Source organism: Lepeophtheirus salmonis, chromosome 3 (genome assembly GCF_016086655.4).
Source record: "Lepeophtheirus salmonis chromosome 3, UVic_Lsal_1.4, whole genome shotgun sequence".
Taxonomy (NCBI): Eukaryota; Metazoa; Arthropoda; class Copepoda; order Siphonostomatoida; family Caligidae; genus Lepeophtheirus; species Lepeophtheirus salmonis.
This window is the reverse complement of record NC_052133.2, coordinates 29,252,414-29,271,852: the sequence shown is the minus strand read 5'-3', so window position 1 is coordinate 29,271,852 and position 19,439 is coordinate 29,252,414. Positions and strand designations below refer to the sequence as shown.

At 32.3% G+C, this 19,439-nt stretch overlaps 1 protein-coding gene across 3 annotated transcripts in view; it reads left to right on the top strand.

Moving 5' to 3' along the window:
* Positions 1-19,439, top strand: part of LOC121114857 (serine/threonine-protein kinase Chk1) — a 34,685-nt gene that overhangs the window by 3,100 nt on the left and 12,146 nt on the right. Inside the window, exon 2 of one of the 3 annotated variants that reach the window (XM_071887291.1) lies at positions 17,868-17,960. The exons of the other annotated variants lie outside the window; for them this stretch is intronic. The gene's annotated coding sequence lies outside the window, so the exon portion shown is untranslated. The remainder of the gene's footprint in view (positions 1-17,867; positions 17,961-19,439) is intronic. 3 annotated transcript variants of the gene reach the window in all.

Sequence of the window (19,439 nt, the reverse complement as noted above, 5' to 3'; positions counted from 1 at the left end):
TCTCAGTTGTAGTTTTGAGGATTGAAATCTCATATATTATGTAAGAGACTCCCACTACATGTACTACCCCATTACACCCCTTGTTATTTATCATTACTTGTATGATATCGATGACTATGAATGAATAATAAATAATACTCTTCTGCAAAAAGTATGGGGAAAAAACAATTCAAATTTGACTGAAATAATAGGTTTTTTTTTAAATCCCACGTGATTTCCCCCCTCTATTTTATTAAACTATAAAACAGGTTATCTGTATATATATATTAGTGATGTGTCGTTCATAAAGATTACATCAAAATGAACGACTTTTTCTAAAAGAGTATGAAGACTGATGAGTCCTTAAAATGAAGAGGACGTTCATTCAATTCATTTCAAGATTGACCAATGCCGTCAAATGACCTTAGATACATATTACAAAAATATCTTTAAATAGTTAGAAAATGTGATAATTTTACTTAATATTTGTATCAGATTTTATATTTTGTAAATTTAAATATTTAATCATTAAACAATGAAATAGAGTTAATTCTAATATATTGTTGAGTTACACATTAATACAGTGCCACTAACAAAATAGGATAGTTATTGACTTATTAAAAAGTAACGATTAAACGGTGGATGGGAATAGTCTCTCTTTTATTAGAAAGAGCAATAAAGAACCTATTCAGTCGATTTTTCCATCACTAATACATATATATATATACATTTATTAATATGTACTAATCTTAAAATATATTTATAACATATATAATGAGAAGTTGGATCAGAAGAACCAGGTTGTTTTTTCGATAGTTGTACAATGTATAATATTGTATCTTTTTTTTTTTTTTTTTTTGCTAGTCGTGATTTGACCCATTTTCTTAATACATATGTATGTGTTTATTGGTGTTAGGTCTGAAAATTCTAGACCGGTCTGAATCCTTTATAACTTTTAGTGGACCGAGCTAGTTCGGTCCACTAAATAAGTTCAGCCTGGACTGCACGGCCTTACCTCAATAACTCTAACTTTGCTCTTTAATTTGTGGTCAGCTATCGATTTTCTACTTATTTCTCATTATCAATGGTAAGCTATAATGAAGAATCCATATCAACAATTGGTTAACTACTACCAACTGATTTTGGACCTTTTTTCGGGTGAAAGGTTGAAAGGTTGGCCAGTCTCGAAGAATAGTTCGATTTACACTCATTCAATAGATGAACTGTATAACCCAGTATTTCTATTAACCCTGGGTTATACTATAACGTGTGTATGAGTGGTTGTGTGTTTTATCGCAATCTATTTTTCTTGCTCAGCAGTCGGTAAGATACATCAAATTGAAAATTCTAGCAATACTGACGTCATAGACTATGATTGGTCGTGTATTTTATCAAAATCCGCCTGTCTTGCCTAGCAGTCGGTACGATACATCAAATTGAAAATTCTAACAAACCCAATGAAAATGACGCTCTAACCTTTTTTTTTCTATAAAACCTTGGTATAACCTTGAATTGCTATTATACTTGTTACAGATGACGTTATACTTATCATTTTCTGTCACTTTTCCCTTATGAAGAAAACAACTTTTATAACCTTGTATATTCAGTTAAAAGGTTGAATTATTTCATGCATGGTTAGTTTCAGAGTAATATTGAAATATACCTGAGACCCCTAGCGGATAAAAAAGTTATTATATAGCCATATATATTTGGGCAATTATTGATCACGTGGTTTTTATTTCGCATCTTGAATTATAGTTTTGTGTTGTATAACCCATAAATTAGGGAGGTAAGAGATAAAATAGGTCCATAGATTGAACCCAAAAAACTTTGTCTGTGATTTGACAACGATAAATCGGAAGTCTACGGTCTGAGCCGAAATATGGGTCCCAATCTATTTATAAAAAATCACTTAAGACCGAACCGAAAAAATGGGGTTTTGACCGAATTTTAAAATAAAATATCCTATTTATAGAAGGATGGACATATTTTCCTGTTCTTCCATGAGCTCTTCGTTTTTTACATCATTCATCATATAGTAGTAGTAGTAGTTGTGTGTTAATGTATGTATTTGTAGATGTTGAATACACTTTAGTATGTATGATGTTACTACACTAGTTGAATATTATGTTGTTTATAAATGTGATGAGGATGACGATGAGAATCAAACAAGTCCTTCTTCTTCTTACTTGACAGTTGCTACACACACATTCACTGCCATAGTATACATACATACTCTATAAGAGAGACGGTTACTTTATGAGTGACTTTAATACCGTTTATTCTAGGGGTTCGTTGAGCGGGATCCCGGGAAATATGTTAGTCAATAATAATGACTGTCAATCTTGTGTAGTATTTCTTTTTTATATTTTTAGAAGTAAGAATACATTATATGCTATTATTAAATTACATCATAATGTAACAATTGTCAATTCTCATTTTTATCATTATCACTAATCCTGTATTTATTGGAATTCAGTAGCTCGACAAAAAGGCTTAAATATGAAGTGATAAAAGCGAGCTCATTTTGGGTAGAGTTAGATTGAACTCCCGCATCACTAGAATACATCTATCTCCTTTATAAAGGATACGAGACATTCGAAATAGTAGATCTTATACTTTACCAAAAACAAATAATATACTCAAAAAAAATTAATACACAAATAATGTGACAGCTTTTTGGGTTTACTTTAGCTGGTCCTTATATCCATTTTCCAAGTATTAAACGTGCATTATATTTTGACCTACTAGTATATACCGGTAGTTGCATAAATACGCGGACCATTTTTGGATTATAATTAAATGTGTAATAAAATTCGTATGACGTGTTTTTTTTTGAGAATTATATAATAGAGAATTTATTCTGGTATGAAATTTAATATAATTACTGAATATAACCGCCATCAGCTGCTATGCCACCCTCCAAGCGCCCACGGAAGGTCTTGCACATATTGATGATGTAATGGTCTTCCATGGCTACCCATTGCTCATTGACGCTGGCCTTCAATGAGTCCAAATTCGGGTGGCGGATAGCACAGGCCTTCTTCTCAATTTGCCACCACACACTGTTGTCAAGGGGATTCAAATCAGGTGATTGAGGTGGCCAAATGTTTTTGTTCCAAAATGGCATGTTGGCAGCGAGCCAATCCTGAGTCATTCCAGAGGTATGGGTAGGTGCCCCATCCTGCTGGAAGATGAAGGGACCCATTAGAGATCTTGAGAGCCTATGGAAGGATCTTGTCCTTCAAAATCTCCAAGTAGGCCTTTCATTTTAGTCGGAAACCAGTTTTGAACCAAGTTAGATCCATTTTTGTCCCATTTGATGCAATGGGACCAAACATCATCACAGATGCTGGATGTTTGACTGTGGTGACTGTCCGAAGCTCCTCAACCATGTCCCTGTTGTCATTGAAGGCCACCACACGGTCACTTGACCTGTTGAACACTGGATCAACAGTGAAATTATTTTCATCTGAAAAAATGATGATGCGACGAGACGGGGCATGCTTGATATCATTCAGCATGACTTTGCAACGTTCTAAGTGCTTATCACGTTGAAGTTGAGACAATAAAGGCCTCTCAATCATCCTTAGAGATCGGCCACCAACTTCTTTTACAGCCCTGGAAATGGTGGCCTTATGAACATTCATGTCTTCAGCCACCTTTGTCATGGAAGTCTTTGGGTTGACCATGAAGGCCTCCTTCACCTCATCCACATTGATTTTCCGTGGTCTGCCGGTCCAAAGACCCTCCTTCAGATATTTTCCCTCCTTGACAAGCTTCTGGACCTTGAACACAGTAGTCCTGGATAGTCCAGTGTTCTTGATTATCTCCGTGACAGACCTACCGGCGCGGAGGAGAGTGACAACTATATGACGTTTGGCCTCGTCATTCATCGTAAACGACTTTGTTTGATGCGAGTAAGAAAAACAAAAACAAAGCCAAAAGATTTACCGAATTACTAGTGCTGGATTTTTTTATTTCCGGTCACGGAACCTCGAGATATCAGCGTTTAAAAATTAGTCCACGTATTTATGCAACTACCGGTATGTTTGTAGGTAGGTAGACATGAACGGGGTATAAAAAGGGGAAAAGTACTAAAATGGATCGTATTGGATTTAAAACATTTTGGTAGTTTGTTGGCATCATTTATTATATTATTATTATTATTATGGAATAATTATATGCGGGATTTCCGGGGGAATCTCCCGTAGATGTAACATCCCGGGGAAAAAGGATTTTCTGGAGAGGCACCCTAGTATATACATAAGGTGTATGTATATCATTTTAAGAATCCAAATAACTAAGAATAAATACCAAAATGGAGAAGAAGCAGAAAAAAAACCATTAAGGAGGGACCAGATAAAGAAGAAGGAGCAAACTAACGAAAGAAAGAATGAAGGAAAATATAGTACAATCATACAGCTTAAATAGTAAATACATAGTAATTTGTACTTATTTATGCATTCTGCGTTTTCACTGATGTCACAAATTGCATCATAATAACTGAAGGCGACGCTATCACGTCATTACGTTTATTGTATCCCGCAACTTTTCATCGATTTTTTTTTGTGTTTTTTAAGGCCTGCTTCCACACGATGGAATTCTTCATTATAGCTTAACAACAGCTAACTTGAACACTGATTAGGGCAAAATAAGTAGCAAATCGACAGCTCACCACAAAATACCAGTATATGTTTGCGGTTGGAAAGTAATCTTGGGGGATCATGCCTGATATTTTTACAACATTTGAATTAACTTCACAAATACCTCTTTAGAATAAAAAAAGACTTAACGCACCTGCATTGAATAAATACTACTTTATGCAAATGATTAACAGTGATTTTTGAATATAATCAAAGTCGTCATAAGTACTGAAAATGTCAATGAAAAGTCTCTAGTTGTACAATTTTTTATTGTTGATCGATTAGGGTTGAGAAAAGTAGGATAATTAGATAAATTTGCTTGTATCTTATTCTTACATTCAACAAGTCAATTTATACTCTACCAATTTGAAATAAGATTGTATAACGATGTAACAACACATTTTAATACATTTATATCAGGATATGATATATATTAAAACTAGGCATTAGACCATTGATTCCCAACCGGAGCTCTGTGAGGCACAATGGCTCCGCGAGTGTATCAAGGTCATCAATAAGTTTTTAATTTTTTATTCCCTAGAAATGATAATAATTCTTTTAGTGTTCGAGTGATATATTTTGATAGAGAGTAAGGTTGAAGTCCTATTATTTTTTGGTCCCATTTTAATATCCGATAGTTTCCTATTTTACTTATTAATTATAAAAAGGTTTTTATTATTATATTACTTGGTTGTTTGGACTAAAGAGCCCTTGAGTCCTTTAGTTTAGACCTCCCCCAAAAAGGCCGACGACGTCAACAATTCTGAAGTCACATGTAAACGTTCTATCGGAAATATTTTCTTGCTCTTTACGGGTCGTTTATTCTTCTTATTATTTTAATGGTTTTCCTTCTCTCTCTCTTTCTTTCTCATTCTTTTTCATCTTGATAGGAGTTTCAAATAATAATAATATGTAGAAAATAAAACACAAAATACAAAATAAAGCAATGCGACCTGTGGTCCTTCTTTTCATAATCTTCCTCTCTCTGCTGTTATAATATAGGTGTGTATATACCTATATAACTATTATATATTACATACATATCACTATCACTACGTCTTTATGCGTAATTCCGGGTCATTCCGGGGAAGGTGTGACCCGGAAGTTTAAGGATATTCAAGAAATTCCTTTTCTTTTTCTTTTCTAGGGCTCGTTCACATTATTATTACTCTACTATTATAAGAGTACATATTGGATACATTATAAACAGCCCTTCTCTGGCTGAGTAATGATCCGTCTATCTAACATCGCACTCTTTGCTAACTATCCTTCTTGGGTATGCATTCTTACTCCTTCAAAGGAGAAAGGTATTATTCTACATAATAACAAGCACAAAGGTTAGTAGTTGTATTGCTGCTGCCCTAGCTCTAGCTAATGGTTTGAGATACCTTTTTTAATGGTCTCTCTTGCGTAGATGGTTATTGCCTCACGTTTGATATGTTTCACTATTTTTAAAATAATATGAATGTAGTATGTCCAAGGAACTCAAAAATATTTTTTCCTTCACTCAAAGTCTTTTCTAAAATACCCAGATCCATTTTAAAGATTTTGGCTAATTATAGTATGAGATTGCAATAATATATGACTTTTAGATATACCCCTAACAATTTGTTTCACTATGTACATATGTTGATGTGAATTAGGCAAGTGTCATTGTCAAGTTTACATCACTCCTCTTATTTCAATTAGATTTCAACCACTTCTTTTTTGAGAAATTTTCAAAGTTTGTTATTGAATGTTTTTTAGTGTCCTGCTAAAGGAATTTGTTTGGATAACATCTAAACTCTGCCAAAATCTGTAAAATGGCCCTACTTCGTTTGGGAAAGACAAAGCCAAAATTATTTGTATTATCCTTAGACATAACACATTCATACTAAAAATGGGCACCTTCATAATATTTGATTCATTTCAAAAATAGTGATCACTGTAATGTTTGTAGTCATATGTAATAATATTGGAAACGGATTAAAAGATCCCTTTATGTCTGTAATTTGTTTACTTGCTTATACAAAACGATATACCTAATACATAGTTATATGCATATTTACTTTTGCGCATTACTTTAATTAGCGATTGTTTCGTAAGGAAATTGATGATGAAATGCCTTATTCATTCTATTCATGGAAGGAGTCTCTGTGGTTGGAAGAAAGAGAGAGACTGTCTCTTAAGGAGTAGGGGAAATAATTGAATTAAAACAGCATTGAGTTAATTTCAAATACTATATTTTAGAATCAAATATTTGTAGCAAAGTCTAATACTTTTTTAATAAAACACAATTTTTATTATCTTATTTTTTTATAAAGATAATTTTTTTAGGAGTGGGAGAGCGGATTTAGCATAGAGATTTGGCGATTTTTATGACGTCATGACTCGGCACGTACCGTTTGCAAAACCAATTTAGTAAATTGAACCATGCACACAAGTTTTTACAACCAATCCAGGTTTGGATTCGGTACACATTTCTTTAAACCCTTCTTGTTATAAAGTACGCACATTACATCCTTGTGTTTGCAATTTCAAAACCCTTCCTATCTGGGTACGTACTTTATAAATAACCAATACCCTAGTACATTTTTTAATGGGTCAGTTTCCAGGATCACAATAGTACCAGTTTACAATCTAACTGGGCCTAGTACCTTCATTTCTAGTGCATGTATGTAAATACATTTTCTTAATTGATTTTCTAATTGGGGATCTTAAAAAATATGTGAATGTACATTCATTTACTATAATAATAAAAACATAGTAAACGTGAATATCAACTAAGAATTAACTTAACAATTTTTTTGAGAATAGTAATCAATTTGAAGCTCATAGGCGTATAAGATGAGTGAGGGGGGGGGGGGATCGCCCTCCCAATTTATATAGACCATATCGTAGTGACAAACCTAGCAATATTTGGACAATTCATTTTGTATATTCGATCTTTAATATATACATACGAGTATATATGTTGATTTTTATTTAGGGTTATGATTTAGGGATATCAGTTCTAAAACTGATGAAGTTTGGTCATTGATGATGTCTCCTTGTTTCTTCTTTTTAAAATCAGTTGTAGTACTGATAGTCGAAAAGATCTGTTCTAAGACTGGAGTGGATCGAATAAATAAGGATTGACGCAGCACTACACATATAACTCGTATAACGGTCAATCCATGGAATATTTACTCATGTGGTTTTCCTTTTGATCCGATTTGAGTAAAATTTGGTATTTTAAATAAACTATTAATTGGAAAGTCAAAAATGAAATTTAAGATATGTAACTCAATCCAGATCTGAGTTCTGAGCACCTTTTTACTAGAAATTAGATCAAAAATCGTATTGAAGAGCCTTACGCTTTGTATTGTAGTTTGTAAACTACTCATCTGATAGATGCATATAATAATACATAATTTACTTTGATTTAGTTATAAATCAAAGTACTTGAAGCAACTTTTTTATTAATTTATTTTTAAAAAAGTATGGCTAAATTTGATCATATTTTTTGACCTTAAATATTCCAAACATTCGGGTACATATTATATTTTTGAATACCGTTCCGCGAATCACGGTTCTGATACTGTACCTTCATAATCAATATTGGTATTGGATTTCGGGTTGAAAATCCTAGAGTGGTCTGAGGCCTTCAAAATTTTAACTAATTCGGTCTTGTAGTAAAAATATGTCTACAATGTTTAAAAATATCATCTGGTCCCACGTCATTTTTTTAAAAGAAATTTCGTTTTTGATTTTAATTTCAGCCCATGGTCTGAATTCCTGTCTATAACAAAATATATGTCTAGAACAAATCACTTTGACTAAACCTGGTAAAAAATCATGTATCGAACCGAGTGTCAATACAAGTAAATATGAACTGTAAAGTGTTCAAAATTCAAAATATAATTTGCCCAGTGTTCAAATCTCAGAAGTCCTTTTTTATGGACATTATGCAAATACTATGTATAAATACATAGTATTGCTAAATAAGAATGGTGATAACTGATAGTACCGATGTTTTTATTTATTTTCTAGTGTGTTTATAAAAAAATAAGTCGAACTTTGAACCTATTTTTATTTTTATAAATAGTAATAGATAATTATTATGATAATGTGTATAATTGAGAGTGAGAGAGAAAGAGAGACGACTTTTGTAAGAGAAGGCAAATTCACGTGGCACGTCGTTCCCCTGTACTTTTAAATTTACATATTATTACTATATAAAAAAACTTTTGGAAGATGAGTTTCTTAGCTCCCGCTCTAGCTCTTTAAACGAAGAAGGAGTAAGAATGATCCATAGGCGTCTAATATATATCTATATATTACGTCACATATTGATCTTGACATTATTACCACGCAACTTTTTATTGTTAGTACTTTTCAAAAAGTGTTCCTGCGCCTTCCTATGGTAAAATCAGTGTTCCTTCCGTCTTGTTAGTCACATTAGAGAATAACATATTTGAAAATGTTTCTTTTTGTAATCGACTTGCTAAAGATATTCATTGACGAATACATTTCGAAGTTAACACTGTGCAGAATATTATCATCAATTTTTCAGCTGTGTATTTGTCTGCTATAATGTATTCATGCTCCATCTGAGTAATTATAGAGATTATCGTGCTAGACAGGTATTTTTAATCCCCCTATCGACTATAGAAAGCCCTTTTCATATTACCTCTATGCTTGGCTCCTTTATTGGTGAGCATGCTCGTGCACTGTTTTTGAAATTGGAGTGGCCAATAACTATAATGAAAACTAATCACTTTTTTATGCTATATGATAATTGCAAAATTCTCAAAAAGTGAAAAGATTGTGCCCTCTGCATCCTTCTTCGGTATATTGTTTGAATCTTTTTTAGAAACCTTTCACAGTGACACCTCGACATGATACTGAGTTAACTGTTAACGAAGTTGTTGAAAAGGAAGCTAACCTCAAAAAGTTAATTGATCACCACTGCTATTAGAGTGTTGTAAGTTGATTCCTTGGTGAAAACAGTATATAAGACGTAGATCAGCTGATGGGGCAAATCTAACTGTCCTATCAGTCATCAACAACACAAATAGTTGAAATTAATGAGAATAACTCCCAGCGCTTGACTCATAATTTAGTCCTATAAAAGTAGAGCTCCAATCCAAAAGATTGAATAATAATATTAGGGCAATTATGCATTATCAAATCGCAGGAGGGGGACAACTCAACGCTGATTTGTATTACTTTCAAATATTTCTCGTTAATTTGTTAATATCCCTTCTATTTATTAAATGTGGTATAGTCCCACAGTTGGAGGGACTGACTTCGGGCTCTTTTTCTCTCTCTTTTTTAGAGAGAGAGAGAGAATAAAAAAGTTGAGATGAAAAGGTTGAAATATGTAATGAAGATTGCTAAGTGCCTCATCTCATATAAATTGTGTTTCTAAATGTATCTCCATACTTAATATGTAAAAAATTAAAAAAAAGTCTTGAACTTGGCTCCCTTTGACATAGTTTTCCACTCTGTATAAATTAAAAGATACATACATATGTGTGTACCTTGTATATAAATGTATGCACAGGGTGTCACGTGGAAATTGGTACAATCATCCAAGGATATCCGGAAGATTACGTCCAGGACTACGATCTACTACGTCAAGGCTGATCAGTCCCTCTAAACTATGTCAAGACCACCCAAAAGTTCCTTGTATAAAACTAGGGATTTCTGGGCCTCGATACAGTTCAAGATCAACTCTTTAGATTATGTATTTTGACAGCAAATCTATATTCATCCCCAAAACACTGTCGTCCTCAGAGTCCAGGTTGACCAGTATTGGAACATCATATTTATATGGTCAACTTCTGCACTGGGTTCTACAAATGCATGTAATATTTTGCATTATTTATCAAGAATGGGTCTGAAAAGTATTGTAAATGCCCAGATTTCCATGCGACACCCTATATGTATATGTACAAACTATTTTAAAAAAGTGGGTTTCTCTCTATCTTTTATATTTTTCCTTCTTCTTTGGCCTCAGGTCTTCTTTCCTTTCTTCCTTCTCCTTCTTATTATTCTTCTTCTGGATGGCACAAGAGAGAAAATCTTTTTTTTCTTTTTTTGCAATCTTCTAAAAATAAAAAAAGACTTTATAGCTATAGGGATACATACTACAATATTAGCATTTTCTTAATACTGAGGGAGGAAGCAAAAGGAAGGAAGGTATTTGACCTTCGAAAAGGAAGGAAGGAAGAAATGAAGGGAGAAAAAGGAAAATAAATCCTACATAATGTGTAGATTCTATGTATAGAACCATCCATCTAATTAGTTACATACAATCCCTGGTTGTTATATATGTATGGTTTTTAGTCATTTACATACATATCATGAGCATCATAGGGAATGGCTTTTCTCTTCTTCTTTTTATTATTATTGTTATTGTACTTGTCCTCTCTGTGGCACTGCTGCTACCATGGGTGTCATTTAGCCAACTTTCCCAAGGTTGCTCCTACTGATGTGTCAAACAAAGAGGGCGTTCATCGTTGTCATGACTCATGATGTACACCCTCTCACACGTCATGTTCTCTGACGGATAATGATGATGCCAATATATATGTTGTGTACAAGTTGACATTTCTTTACAGATTGTTATTATATAAGACAGAATTGTACATGTTGACACTTCTTTGCATGAAATGTCTTATTTAATTATAATCGCAGTCTCTTTAACTTACCAATTAGTAACTGATATATATATTTACGAGTGATGGAACTGTGAACCCTTGGATTATTATCTAATGTGCCGCAGAATACTTATTAATTTATTATTCGTATTATAAAAGTCAAATCTCACTTCTTTAATGGACCATAACGACCATCAAATGAATATTCAATTAATCAGAAATACTCGTAAAATCTTTTTCTCATTTTTTGATTACAACTTGTACACTTTTCTCGTACAACTTACAATTTCTACACGACAATTGGGGCCATGTACACCAGTTTTGGTCATTTTTTGAGCCCTTCCCCATGTTTTCATTTAGTACACATAATCTAAGTACTTAATTATAGCTTTTTTTGCAATTTCAACCCCAGGATCCCTCCTTTTACCTGCGTACGTACTTTGTACATAGTTACGATTTCTACGTCTCATAACGATTTATTTATGGTTATAACATGAACCATTTTAATAACAAATTAGGTTAATTGATGCTACCATTTCATTTTGATATATCAAAATTACTTATGTATTTAGGAGTAATATCATTATTATGATCATTTGAACGACATAATATTATAGTTTGCCTCAGATTACTTTTTGTTTATATAATTTTCATCAAAAAAGTTAAAAATTACTCCTTCAGTATACATCATTCAAACATCCTTTAAAAATCCAATAATTGTGTTATATTTGTCACAATTAGGCAGAAAAATATTCTTATAAAATGTTTGCAACTTGGACACAACATAGGAATATCTTTAAAACAATTCATTTCATATGGCCTTTGAAACAACATCGTCCGGCTCGTCCAAGGAAGGGAAGATCTAGGAGCTAGGATGATGATGGAGAATAATGAGAAAAATTATCAAAATAAAAAAAACGGGAAAAGTGACCATTGTGTTGGAGTGGTTGTGACGTGGACATATCCAAATCGTTTTTATTATTATTTATCTCTTTTTTTACTACCCATTTCCTTTCAGAATAGAGGGGAAAAAATGTTTATGACACACAAGACCTGGAAGAGAAGAGATGAAAATCTCTCTCTCTTCGTCCATTTTTTTTTATTTTTATTTTATTTTGGCTCTTATGATGGACTCTTTAAATATGAGTGTTCTTTCCTTACATAGGAAGTGTATTATGATATGCTATGTATTTTCTTCACCCATGGGCTACAAATAAAAAAAGAAGATGAGGAGGAGATGACTTTAGTTCTTCTTCTTCTACTCTCCACATGTTGGCAGATTTGGGAATACATAGTATGTGTTTTTGTACTGTGTATCTCACTACATACTCCTATGAGACGACTTATTCCTTCCCTATTTAGTTATTATCCTCCTCCATATGTTTCTCTTTAAGTTAGTTAAACATAGGGAGAGATTTATAAAATATATATATTAGTGATGGAAAAATCAAATCTTGACTAACTCGGTTCTAAAAAAAGATAGACTCTTCACATCCACCGTTCAATCTTTATTTTTAATAAGACAATAACTATCTTATTGCTGTCAGTAGCACTGTATTAAGCCTACTATATTTAACTTAATAATATAATTAAATTAACTCTATTTCATTGTTTAATCATTCGATATTAAACTTATAAAGATGATACAATTTTTAACTATTGACAGGTCTTTTTGTAACAGATTTTTGTAATTTATCAAGATCTTTCGAATAAAACTGATTCTATCCCTCTCTCAGGAACTATTTATCCACATTGAATTTAACAAATAAATCGTTCATTTTATGGACTTGTTAATCTTATTAATCTATTAAAAGTCTCGTTCATTTTGAAGAAATTGTTCACTACCTAATTATTAACATAACTAGTGTATATGTTGTGTACAAGTTGTGATTTTGTAAAATTTGTAACTTGTATAAACCAAAAAAATGAAATGCATAATTTAAATTAAGGACGTACTATACTTGGGACGAGGATCATGTAATAATTTAATATTCCATGTATGGTCCATATATTAATACTCTGATTTGGGACTATTTAAATACAAATTACTCAAATATCAGTACTCTTTAACACATTATAAATGCCCACATAGCATAAATACATAATAACCATGTAATTTCAATAGATCAAAATGAAATGATAGTATCAATTTATAGTTAGTAATTAGAATGACGGATATTGTAATTAAATGATGCATTTTAAGAGAAAGAAATGAAACACAGCATATATATAGGGTGACACATAAGTCTTAGGACAACTTCAACAGCCAAGATAGTACACAAATATTTATTTCTCTAAACATATTTTTACACCATTGCAATCAGCGTTAAATTTACTTAAGAATGAGTGGCTACTACAGTTCTCAGATACTTCAGAACTGCTTTACACGCTGTATGGATGGTCTCCCCCGACAAGTTGACCCTTGCGGACACTATGACAGTCTTCAAGTCGTCGACACTGCGTTACATGTCCTTGCTTCAAAAGTGATCGATAGTGTTTAGTCATCACTCTTACTCAGACTTTACAGTATGGGAAGGTGCTCCTTCCTGCTGGAAGCAGTAAGACCCTTCCCAGTGCTGTTCCTGGATTGAAGAAAGTACTTGGGACTGTAACATGTCCAGATAGACACGTTGATTGACCTTTATACCCTTGGGAGTGAAGGTCAAGGGTGTCTTCATCCTGGTGGAGGTGACACCTTTCTAGACCATCGCCGAGGGCGGCTTTTGGCCCCTTAACACGCTACAATCATTCAAGGGAATGTCCTTGATGTTCCGACCCAGCACCCCGTTGTTTGGCCTGTTGTAAGCCAGCTAATCGGTGAAGATATTCTCGTCAGTCCCAATGATGGGAACGTGCATACAAAAATTGAGGAATTTCAGAAGCACCTGCCTCTTGGCCATTGGAGCCTCATTGAAAAGCTCGTGCTTTTGAAGACGATACGGTTTCATCCTCCGGAACACCATACCCATGGTTTCTTGAGACATACCAGCCTCAAGAGCCATCTTTCTCATGAAGTGCTTCTTTTTGGACCTTGGGCGATACCTTCAGGGCTTGTCATCCACATTCATGGTCTCCTTATACCGCTTGATCGTGTAGTGGACTGATGACTTAGATACATTTAGGACTTTCAGGGCCTTGGTATTTATCCTACACCACTACTTAGAAATGATGGCGCGCTTCGGGTTCATGATGTCATCGTTAGAGGCGCAATAACATTTTTTTTTAAATTTTGGTTAACAACATACAAAGATTAAGGTTGAATGAATCATATGCAGCAAACATAATTAAATAATATACACCCTTCTAGGAGACATATTAAGTTGAAGTTGATGTATATATTTTTTGTCGTGTACAAGTTGCAATAAATAAAATGAGAGGAAATCTTTTAAATGATGTATTTACTGTTGGTTCTTGGAATAAGGATAATACATTCAACATTTGCATATTCCATTGATGGTTTAATTTTCGTCTTTTTTTGGGATGAAACTAACTCATTGATATTGATATATTCTGTAACTTATTATGTAGTTCAAATCCCCACAGTAATGTATATTACTCTAAACCTACATCATACCTAACTCATTTGAATATATCAACATGAAATGAGGGCATCAATAAATACTCGAGTAATTAAAATGACAGATATTATAATTAAATCAGGTGTTATGATACGTTTTAATTGTTAATTTGAGAAAACACTATTTATTATGTTGTGTACAAGTTATAAGTTGTATAAGCAAATTGTACAACTTTACTAGTAATTAATACACATAACTGCAGTAAGCATTTAAGTTTAATAATGTGCCACATATTAATTGTTCATCAGTAACTTTGATTGACCCTATAACGTCTAATAGCTCTGATTTTTTGAAATTAGGATCCTTTTTTAAGAAATATATATATATATTGGAGTTTTTGATTATAAATTTTTTTTCACTCATTCAAAGAAAATGACTGACGGTTTTTGCAGATGCTTATTAAAAAAAGGAATCATTTTATTCAATTAAGAACAACTCTAAATTAAGATTTTTTTATTTTTTTAAATAAAAAAAGACGTTGTTTCAGCACTGTTTTGACGAGGCAGCCCATTTGTAAGAACACTTGAAGAAGGTCTTATGTAAGAAATTTGTATTTCTCCTGTCCCTTTGTGATCAATTGATGAAATATATATATATGACATTCCATCCACTCGGAAACTCATGTATCGAATATTATACGTATGTAGTGTTGTGTTGCTCCTTTCTTAAGACTGCAGTCCAGTCCCATAATTCGGTCCTTAAAGAAGTTTAAATCGATCCCTCGTGACGTCAAAGAGGATGTTTTTCCTTTTTTAATTATTCCGTTATATAATAGAATAAATTATATAACTTATTAATAGACATAATATGTTTGTTTTATACTGAATAAAATAATATGTTTTGCAACATATGTGCAATAATCTAAATATATATTTCATATATCTTAATCGGCTTAATAAACAATAGATAATTTTATTACCAATTCCAATGATTGACGGTCTTAAGGACCAATCCTGATGATCGATAGAACCGGTCCTAAGACTAGACTGAATAAATAAGGACCGACACAGCACTGGTTTGTTAATCCTAAGCATTTTTTTAGTATTCGAATTTTGTGTTGCTGCGAATCTGAATGTTTTTTTGTTTTTTTCTATGGATACCATCATTATTCTTTCATTCTGGAGGAAAGGACAACTAAGTATACATCCAAGTGTAACCTCGAGGTACTTTTTTTAGCAAATGATTTTGTATCTTTTTGTAAGCAACCTGAATAGTGTTTTTTTTTATTTTCTAATGCTTTTATAATTAGTTTTTTCATTCTTGAGGAGAGGACACTCACGAGTGTCTGTGCTCATGAATCACGGACAGTAACGTTGAGGACTTATATTTGTAAGTCCTTGTTCATCTCCAGAGTTTTATAATTAATGGTCGAAAACTGAGTATTTCTGATACGGAGGGAGATTTGTGTTTCAGTCCTTCCTAGCTAATTTAATGAAACGTCATGATCGTTAAGCTGCTCTCCTCAAAAACATTCTTCATATTCTCAGGATTTTTCCTTGTTGTTTTTTTTTACATACCGAAAATTCTTACGATTTACAAATCTACATATAGCGTTATAGGTTTTAAAAGGTCTAAAATTATATAATCCATGTATGGATAATACATGGAATATTCAATTGTTGCATGTATTATACTTATTCCAAATACCGTCTGTCAAATATGATTTAAAATACTTGATTTCACTTGTTTAATTGCAACTTGTACACGACATATACAATATATGTATGGATATTACTCATTCCTTCATCCCTCATTGTGTGTAAATTGTAGAATCAGTGTGACAAAACCCACCACCTACTCAAATCCTATCTATCTTACATATTATTATATTCCTATGTATGTACAGTAGAACTACCTATAATACCTAGCTAGTATTTCTAGCTTTATTTTAGTTAGGTACTAAGTACCTATTTACTCTTATATTGTGACATCCTTATTCTTCCCTTCCAAAAGGAGGAGGAGGAGATCGGCAAGTCAAAATTGAATTTGGGTAGGGGAATAGAGCGTTTTCACTGACGTCATACATAATATCTTCATTGAAGGAGACAACATCTTGGGGGCTCGTAGTTTATATTTTGACAACATATAATCCACAAATTTCACATTAATATTCACATTAAATCCGTCAAATGTCTATAAAAATATATTACACCTGCATCGATTTATGACAATGAAATCAAAGTTTGTAAAAAGCCCCTATGAAATAGCTGAATTTGTATAATTAATGTTATTTTTTTGGATTTATTAGGGACGGGGAAAGTAGGATAATCAGATATTTTTTTCTATTCTTAAAATTAATTTATTCTCTACAATATGGAAATAAGATAGTATAACGACATAATAACATAACATAATCTGATATAAAATAAAACAAGACAAATGAGCGATAATTTTTTTTATATACAGTAAGGTTGAAATCCTTTTATGTGTTGGTTCCATATTGTCATCCAATAGTTGTCTATTTTCTTTAATATTAACTAAAAAAAGGAAGTTATTGTTATATTACGTGGTTGTTTAGACCATAAAAAAGGCCGACATCAGCAATGCTGCTGATGTTCCATGAAAACACTCTAATATCTATTTACATATTGATCCATCAATATATTCTTGATATATTGATGGATCAGTCATATAATTATGATTATAATCAATTAATACTTAGTAAACAAAGTAATTCAGGGAATTTTAATTTCTATGGGATGTCACATCAGTTCAGAAGATATGTATGTACAAGTGAATGAGAGTGTCTGTTTTAGAGAGAGAAAGAACTCGTTTTTTTGCAATGAATTCATTCTTGTTCAACTTGTTTATTTTTTTGATTTTTGAACTGTAGATTGTAGTACTATAATGTATATATTATGTATTACTACTGGTACGTATTTGAATCTGCAAAAAAATTATATTCGAAATAAAAGAGTAATTTTCTGTTTCGTATTTGGTATGTATTAGGGTGTCTTTCGCCGCCCCGTATTTGTATTTCACAATTGTACAACCCAGCTCCAACCTCTTTTATCTCTGCCCATTTTTTTATTTATTAGGGGCTACGAAATAGAAAAAAGGGGGACCCGGGTGCTTTAAAAAACAACGTGGACACTATTAGTGATAATGATAAAACTGAGAATATATATCGGGTAAGACTAGCTTAAGAGTTATTATTTCTTCAAAGAATAAATACTATTATAATAAATACTTGAATCTCACTATAGTAGTTTTTTGGTACTAACCGACGGGATCCGGATATTACAAAGAGCACAATTCCCGGGATCTACCTCAAATACAATTTCCCGGGAAAGGAGAAACCATTATGTGTTTTTTGTTAGCTATTTATTTATTTATTATTATTTAGATATCGTTCGTTTGTTCGTTAATTCTCTTACCATGTGTACCTATGTATGTGTTGTGTTGTGTCTAGTACACCATTACCACCACCACCAACAACCTAAAAATATCTTCTTTTATTTTGTTATATGGGTGGAAAATACATATTGTTATTTTAAGAAGAGAAGAAGAGAAAAAAAAATATTTTACCTGTTAATACGTTTCTAACCTGCGTTTATGACCCCTTTTTATAATGTGACCGATTTTTTATTATTATTTAAAAAAAGAAAAGAAAATCCTGGTACCCAAAAAAAATTTGGTTTTTTTTTTAATCCCATGATGATAGTATGTAGTAGTAGTGCTTGACTTTCCTCACATTAAGTGTATTACTATTAAAAAATCATTTTCGATTAGATTGAAAAAGATAATTGTGTTACGTCGTCAACTCAAAAGTAATCATAAAAATTATGAAATGTCCCATTTTAATTTTTTATTTAATCAAAAATAAAAACGACTCAATATTTCATGGACTTATTTCGATCAATTATGGGATTTGTATTTAAATGAGTTGAGATACCTTTAGAATGATAATTATAGTTTAAAGCCTTTATTTGTCTCTGATACTATGATTTTTTAATAGAATCTAAATATGATTTGTTTCCCATTTTAATTGTGAGCGCATTAAAGTTTCCAACGTGTTCAAAGGATGGATCCGAATAATTAGTTGATTGAAGTTGATGATAATAAATTTGTCGTTGAAGAATGCAAATGCACCTAATCCAGACTCAGCTTATTTAGTCTTTATTTCGTCAAGAAAATTAAAGATTTGCTTTATTTATACGAAACATACAAAATAATTGCTGAGTTTTTCGTCTTTGTCTTGCTCTATTCATGCAAAAAACATTAGTTGACAAACCATATAACATATTTTTCCCATCAACAACAACAACAAAAAAAAGCTGGGAGTATTTTTCTCAAAAGTGAGCCTATAATTTTTTAAATCTAATTATCTTCAATTTCTAATAATAATTTATTTTCGGAATTATTAAATTCGGAGGCACCGCAAATTGTACTTAAAATAGATTCAATTTGAATCATATATCAAATGAAGGCTTTCATCTATAATATTAATATTTCTAGGAATCTCAACCCGGTCCACAAATTATAATGTAAATAATGGGTCATTTACATTTAAGAAGTAAAACTGTGAATTGGGAATTTCTCCTTTTCTTAATTTTTGTGTTGTTACAGTACATACATATATTGTAAATGTACACTCGTGATTATCCTAT